The following is an 8,401-nucleotide window of genomic DNA, read 5'->3' on the forward strand; positions in this document are numbered from 1 at the left end:
AGATTGCACAGCAGCTGGGAAAGAAGAGTGAGAAAATGTGAGAGAAGCAACCCTGCAGACACCAAGGTCAGTGAAGAAGGACAAGGAGGAGGTGCTCCAGGTGCCAGAGCAGAGATTCCCCTGCAGTCTGTGGTGAAGACCATGGTGATGCAGATTGTCCCCTTGCAGCCCATGGAAGACCATGGTGGAGCAGATATCCACCCTGCAGCCCATGGAGGACCACACGCTGGAACAGGTAGATGTGCCTGAAGGAAGCTGGAACCCATGGAGAGCCCATGCCGGAGCAGGCTCCTGACAGGACCTGTGACCCCATGGGGGACCCAAGCTCAAGTAGTCTGTTCCTGAAGAACTGTACCCTGTGGAACAGATCCATGCTGGAGCAGTTTTTGAATAACTGCAGCCTGTGGGAAGGACCCATATTGGAGAAGTTCATGGAGGACTGTGTCACATGGGAGGCACCCCACGCTGGAGCAGGGGAAGAGCGCAAGGAGGAAGGAGCAGCAGAGATGAAGCATGAAGAAGGAAGGAGGTAGAAGACTTGGGAGTGAAGTTGAGCTTGGGAAGAAGGGAGGGGTGAGGAGAAGGGGTTTTTACATTTGTTCTTATTTCTCACTATCCTACCCTTATTAATTCACAGTAAATTAAATTAATTTCCCCAAGTTGAGTCTGTTTTGTCCATGACGGTAACTGGTAAGTAATCTCCCTGTCCTTATCTCAACACACAAGCTTTTCATTGCATTTTTCCCCCCTGTCCTGTTGATGGAGGGGGAGTGATAGAGCAGTTTGGTGGGCACCTGGAGGCTAGCCAAGGTCAACCCACCACAATATTATTACATTTTAGGCATGGAATGGCTAGTCACCAAGCAGAAGTTAACAGTTTGAAGTTACATAATGATTCAGCTATAGAAGGAATAAATTACCAAGTGTTGATGGCAGTTGTGCTGAGTTTCACTTTCATTGCTGCTCTGGTATATGCACTTTTAAGGTGAGAATATATTATTGACAAGTATTTTCAATATGAGTATAGCTCAGTTTGTCAAATTTATTTTTCTATTAAATCAAATAGTTGCATTAGCTCTCATTAGAGAATGAGAATGAACAACCCCCCATCCCCAGATAGGAAGATGAATGGGTCTCCTTAGCATAATGTGGGACCTGAGTGCATGCTCCTATTCCAGGGATTATGGGAAGGTGAAGGCAGAGATTCCTAGAGTATTGGGAGACCAATTACAAAAAGGGTTCAGCACATATATGGTGAGAAGGGAGAAACACACTGCTTGAATGTAGGGTTGTACATTTGCATACTGGGTTTTAGCGGAAAAAGTATGGAAACTGGAGAAAGAGAAATATGATTTGGAAAACAAAGCAAGTGTGTTAGAACACAGTAATGGGTTGTCAAGAGAAGTTCTGAGAACTGCCCAGCAAGATCAGGATATAGCACAGCAAAATGCAAAGAGTGCAGTGGTGGAGCTGGCTCACCAAAAGGCCAGAGCACTGGGACCGGGACATCTGGTCCCCTCCGAGGATGAGGGGAACAGCCCATGTCACAGTTATTAAGGAAGAACAAAAGGAAGAGGGGTCAGATGGGTCTATACCAGTGGTTAAGGCATGCAACTGGGCAAGGCCAAGGCAATCTGGCTGCTGCTGCAGACCTCAAGCAGCCCCAGCAACACATCACCACTTATCCCTACACCCTGCCAGAATTGTGCAATCTGGGCAGGGGACCACAGGCAGCAAATATGAAGGAGTGATCACATGGTTATTGTGGTGCTGGGACAGCAGAGCCAGAGGGGTGAAACTAACAGGGACAAAGGGCATCAGTTACAAGCCCTGGCAGGGGATGCCACTATGCATGGGGTAATTCATTGTCAGGGAAACTTGTGGGAGGCACTAATGCTGTGAATGGGGGCCCAGTACCCACATAAGGAAGATTTGCTAGGGCAGCAGTACCAGAGCCAATGGCAGAACCCCAAAGAGGGTATATATACTTACTGAGAGAAAGAGCAGTAATGCAAGTGGTATATGGACTCAACCCCGACCCCAATCCAGACCACCAACAAATTACAGAAGAAATATAGAGGAAATTAGTGAAAAAGGGACCCCCATGGTTGAGCGCTGTTCTTTACAGTGCCCAAGTCCCCAGGCTGAGGGTAGAAGAGGCTGTTCAAGTGATCCACTGCACAAGCAAAGCCTTACCTGATGGCTAAGGGAGAATCAAAAAGAACTGAAGCATTAGACCAACAAAGGATGGGAAAGGAAACAAAAGATGGACAAAAAAATTACTTCATGTGGTCTGAACAGTAATGAGGGCTGACAACACATTATGAAGCAAAGCTTTATTGAGGCAGTAAGAAAGAGGAGCAACAACGTGCCCATACGGTGACTCACCCAATCACCAATAGCAAACACAGGATCATAAGCGATGCCATGGCTCCGGTGGACTGCCAGGGACACTTGCTGTCCAGGTCATCTGGCAGCAACAGCCAATCATGCAAATGCCTTTTGAACACAGGTAAGAGTCATGCCGCCCTTTGGCTCCACCAATGGCAGTGTGATTTGAGAGAATCATACCTTACATGGAATGTGGGCAGCATCCTGCCTACACTGACGATGTTGGTCGGGGGGCAGGGGTTCAGCAGTCTGTCTATGCTGCCAATATTGATCATGGGGCAGGGTGTCGGGGGCAGAGAGCAAGGTGTTAGCAGTCTCTCTATGATGCTGATGATATTGGTCAAAAGGCAGGGTGTCAGGAGGCAGGGTGTCACCTCATCAGAAGGAAATTTTGGAGATGACTCAAAGAACATGGGGAAGAAATGGAAAAGTGTCACAAATGCCTGACTGCCAAGGTAGCAGCCCAAGCCAAGGAGTTAGATGAACAGATCAAGGAAGAGCGGAAAACAGAAACAGACACCAAAGAAAGCTACAGGCCAACCCCTCCTTGAAGGGAGTCTTGCAAACAAGTGCTTAGTGAGATGTGTGAAATCAACTCCCTGCAATGAGGGTGCCCAACCTCTGCCCAGGAGAAGGAGGGGGACAACCATATTTATTGGACAGATTGGGTATAGTGGCCTGGTACATGCAGTCCCATCAAACATGAAGCTCTCATGAACACCAGTGCCCGATGCATCCTGTTACCCTTAAACCAAATAGAAGGGATGTCTGTTGTCATCACTGGATTAACTGGGGATGTGACCAAACTAGTTGTGACGCATGGACAAATTAGTCTTAATGGTGACTGGTAGGAACATGTGCCCATTGTGGCAGGCCCAGAAGTCGCAGGAATTTTAGGAGTACCTGAGGGGCAGATACCACAAAGACTCATAGGGACATCAATGGGCCTTTGGCATTGCTGCTGTAGAGGGAGGCCTTGTCTTATCTAAACTCTGTACACTAACTAAATCAGAGGCGGTGGGCCTTTTGCACATCCCCGAACAACATATACCAATAGCAATGGAGGGTGTCAACTAAAACCAGCATCAAAATAATTGGGATGTTAGAACCTCTGTTTGAACACTGAGAGAAGCAAGGGGTTGTAACACAAACTCATTCCCTCTACAATAGACTGATATGGCCTACAACAAAAGCCAATGGGGAGTGAATGATAGATTATAGAGCCCTAAATTAAATGACCCCACCTTTGGCTGCTACTGTCCCAGATGTGTTCCAGCTGCACTTAGAACTGGAGACAAAACAAGCAAATTGTAATCCACCACTGACATAGCCAATGTCTTCTATTCCCATAGTGGAAGGATGTAGACCACAGTTTGTTTCAACCTGGGAAGGAATCCAGTACACCTGGATTCAATTACCCCAGGGATGGAAGCATAGTCCCACCATTTGCCAAGGGCTGATTCAAGAGACCCTAGAGAAGGGCAGTGCCTCAAAACACCTACAGTACATCAGTGACATCATTCGCTGGGGACAAACAAATGAAGAAGCATCTGAAGAAGGCCAAACTGTTATTGAAATCCTGCTGGAAGCAGGGTGTGCAATTGTGGTGGGTTGAACTCGTCCAGCTGCTAGGCACACATCCAGCTGCTTTCTCACGCCACTTCCTCAACAGGACAGTGGAATAAAATTGAATGAAAAGGCTCATGGCTCAAGAAAGACAGGGATGTCACTTGTCAATTACCATCATGGGCAAAACAGATTAGACTTTAGGAAAATTAATTTAATTTTTGCCAATTAAAATAGATTTTCATAGTGAGAAACAAAGATTAAAAATAACCACCTTCCCCCACCTGCCTTTTTCCTTTCTGCTGCCCCTTCTTCACACTTTTCCCCTGCTCCAGCTGTCACAAATGCAGGTTTGTGGATATGGCCAACTACACCAAATTGTCACAAATACAACCTTGTTTATCCTGCTGACTACACAAAATTGTCAGGAATATATGTTGAGAATAACAAGAAAGGCTTCTACAGGTATGTGAACCAGAAAAGGAAAGTCAAAGAAAGCGTACCCCCCATGATGAACAAGAATGGTGGCCTAGTATCAACAAATAAGGAGAAGACTGAGGTACTCAACAATATTTTTGCCTCTGTCTTCACTGGTAACCTCTCTCCTCACCCTTCCCAAGCCGATGGACCGCAGGATGGAGACCAGGGGGAAAAAGCCCCTCCCACTGTAAGGGAATATCAGGTTCATGACCACCTGAGGAACCTGGATATACATAAGTCTATGGGACCTGATGAGATGCATCCCAGAGTCCTGCGGGAATTGGCTGATGTAGTTGTTAAGACACTCTCCATGATATTTGAAAATTCATGGCAGTCAGGTGAAGTCCTTGGGGACTGGAAGAAGGGAAACATTGTGCCCGTCTTTAAAAAGCGTAGAAAGGAAGACCTGGGGAACTACCGTCCTGTCAGCCTCACCTCTGTGCCTGGGAAGATCATGGAGCAGATCCTCCTAGAAACTATGCTAAGGCACATGGAGGACAGGGAGGTGATCCGAGGCAGCCAGCATGGCTTCACCAAGGGAAAGTCCTGCCTGACCAACCTAGTGGCCTTCTATGATGGAGTGACTACATCAGTGGACAAGGGAAGAGCTATGGATGTCATCTATCTGGACTTCTGTAGGCCTTTGACACAGTCCCCCACACCATGCTAATCTCTAAACTGGAGAGATATGGATTTGATGGGTGGACTGTTTGGTGGATAAGGAACTGGCTGGATGGTCACATCCAGAGGGTAGTGGTCAATGGCTCAATGTCCAGATGGAGACCGGTGACGAGTGGTGTCCCTCAGGGGTCCGTACTGGGACTGGTACTATTTAGTATCTTTATCAATGACACAGTAGAATCGAGTGTACCCTCAGCAAGTTTGCAGATGACACCAAGCTGAGCGGTGCAGTTGACACACCTGAAGGACAGGATGTCATCCAGAGAGACCTGGACAAGCTGGAGAGGTGGGCCTGTGAGAACCTCATGAGGTTCAATAAGGCCAAGTACAAGGTCCTGCACCTGGGTCAGGGCAACCCCTGGTATCAGTACAGGCTGGGGGATGAAGGGATTGAGAGCAGCCCTGCAGAGAAGGACTTGGAGGTACTGGTGGAGGAAAAGCTGGACATGAGCCAACAATGGGTGCTTGCAGCCCAGAAGGCCAACCATATCCTGAGCTGCATCAAAAGAAGTGTGGCCAGCAGATCGAGGGAGGTGATTCTGCCCCTCTACTCTGCTCTGGCGAGACCCCACGTAGAGTACTGCGTCCAGCTCTGGAGCCCTCAGCACAAGAAGGACCTGGACCTGTTGGAGTGGGTCCAGAGGAGGGCCACAAAAATGATCCGAGGGCTGGAGCACCTCTCCTACGAGGACAGGCTGAGAGGGTTGGGGTTGTTCAGCCTGGAGAAGGGAAGGCTGCGGGAAGACCTTACTGTGGCCTTCCAGTACTTAAAGGGGGACTACAGGAAAGATGGGTACAATCTCTTTAGCAAGGCCTGCTGTGACAGGACAAGGGGTAATGGTTTTAAACTAAAGGAGGGTAGATTTAGAATGGATATAAGGAATAATTTTTTTACGAGGGTGGTGAAACACTGGAACAGGTTGCCCAGAGAGGTGATAGATGCCCCATCCCTGGAAACATTCAAGGTCAGGTTGGACGGGGCTCTGAGCAACCTGATCTAGTTGAAGATGTCTCTGCTCACTGCAGGGGGGTTGGACTAGATGACCTCTAAAGGTCGCTTCCAGCCTAAACCTTTCTATGATTCTATATGTTTTGTTACACAGCTTTAGTTAGCAAGTTAAGATTTAGTAATATTTTTGAGATAGACCACAGTATTAGGTTGTATAATTCTTAATAGCATCAGCCAATTTAAAACAGCAATTTGATAGAATTTTTTACAGTCAACAGGCAACTTAATGATTCGAGAATGTCAAGGTTCACTCTATTACTTGCCTAGAAGTGCACAAAGGAAAATTGAGGTATACTTGACACAGAATGATTCAGAGGGATTGTGGATGCAGGGGATAAGGAGGACCCTCCTGTTGAGTCACGAGGTTCAGAATAGACCCCCTTGCTTTCTAAACTTCTTTCAGAGAAAAGTCTAGGTGTGGCTAGGTCCAATCTTAGTCTCAGACTTGGTCAACAGTGTATGTGAATAGGGATAATATATATATAGTCAAATTGCACACACACACATCCCCAAGGTTAACCTGTGAATAAAATTTCCCTTTTCATGAGCTTCATAAATTATTCGCTTTTATGTGCTGGCATTCATCAACACACGGCTGACAAACCTCGCAAAATCAGGCCTTTGAGTCCTCATGAAATTGTCAGCAGATGATCCTTCAGTCCTTGTGAAATCTACTCTGAAAGGCGTCCCAGCCCAGAGGGAGATACAGGGTCACACATCCCACTGCGGTCCCAGAGAGCTCAAAGGGTCTCCCTCTTGGATTGCTAGTTATAGCATCGAGATGATTGGCTTTGGTCAGTATTTTACATTCTGGTCATGACGCTGGTACACAAGTCAGGCAGCAGATAGCCCAAGTGTGGACAGAGATTGCCTGACACCCAAGTCATTATGACTAAGGTAACACTACAATAGGGCTTGTGCTGGGATCCCAGAGTGGCCCAGGGGGCTGCACCACCACAATCCACCCCATGACCACAAAGTGGTGGTGTGGTCACCTCTTGCCTCTGTGCCTATAAATAGACAATGCTACATTCCAATAGTAATTTGAGGGAATTTTTTTCATGGTTGGACAACCTCCATAACTATTAAAGCTTCATTAAATGTTGTTAGACAACATTATATGGGGGGGTGGGGCTTGCAACAGTATAAATTGTTTAGCCATTCTACAAACTCCGATGTATAAAACAATATTTAACAATAAGTATAATATAAAAAGAGTCATTAAAATCATGATGGGGTGCAGCATCAGGTTCAGCACTCCAGTTGCTGTTGGAGACCATCCAAACAGGACTTCCCACCACTGATGTTTTCCATCCCTTTTAACTCTTTCCATTACTTGATGTATTTCTTCCCCATCATGATGGACTGTAAGAAGAGATTTATTTTCCTGTTTTCTGTGCTTGCTGACATGAAGATGCCGGTGTCTAGTATAATAGTTGCTCTCATGGTGTCATTAGTGTGGTTCATCATTTCCTGTAAAAGAAAGAAGGAAAAAAAGTCTCGGTGGGGAAGGCTGAACAGGTTACCCCTTTTATGATACAGAATAAATCCATCTAGCACTGATTTTATGTTCTGCTCCACTATTGTCAATAGCTTCCCATGCCATTGTTCCTTGTGGTTTAGTTAGAGTCATTGGTACAGTTCCAATAGATGGTAGTTTTACCATGACAGGTTGTCCTGGTTTCATTGAAGACCGGCTATGCCTGTTATCTAGGGGTTTACCTAAAGGAGCCATCAGGAAAGCTCAAGCTGGAGTAACTGGACTTCCATAGGGACCATATCTATTGTTTAGCTGGTGTAGGGTGTTTTGAGAGGCAGACGTCCCATTGTCCTTCATGTGGCTTAAGATATCTTTTCAGTAGCCCATTGACCTATTCAACCATACCATTAGATTGTGGATAGTATGGAGTGTGGAACACCCATTTTATTCCTTCTTGTTTTGCCCATTCTTGTACTCCTTTGTTAGTAAAATGTGAGCCATTATCACTCTGAATAGAGTCAGGAACAGGTAAAATTGAGAACCATGAGGAAAGGCCTCCGATGGTGTTTTGCCCGTCAGCCTTTTGGCACCTAATGGCCATTAAAAGTCCGGACACTACTTCTATTCCCGTCAGAATATATCTATACCCAGCAGATGATTTTAAAGGACCAATATAATCGATTTGCCAGGTAGACCCTAATGTTTTCCCTTCTTTAATGTGCAGAGGTGGTGCTTTATCAGGATGATCAGTTTGCAATCTGAGTCAGCATTGAGGGCACTTGGTAAGTATGGTT

The 8,401-nt window shown here is 46.2% G+C and overlaps 1 long non-coding RNA gene across 1 annotated transcript; it reads right to left on the bottom strand.

Moving 5' to 3' along the window:
- Positions 1–6,431: 6,431 nt before the first annotated feature.
- On the bottom strand, positions 6,432–6,719 carry LOC142049322 (uncharacterized). The gene is made up of 2 exons (XR_012657681.1): positions 6,633–6,719; positions 6,432–6,507 (listed from the first exon to the last, which is right to left on the bottom strand). It is a non-coding gene; the product is annotated as an uncharacterized LOC142049322 (long non-coding RNA).
- Positions 6,720–8,401: the final 1,682 nt, after the last annotated feature.

The sequence above is a fragment of the Phalacrocorax aristotelis genome, chromosome W (assembly GCF_949628215.1).
Source record: "Phalacrocorax aristotelis chromosome W, bGulAri2.1, whole genome shotgun sequence".
NCBI lineage: Eukaryota > Metazoa > Chordata > Aves > Suliformes > Phalacrocoracidae > Phalacrocorax > Phalacrocorax aristotelis.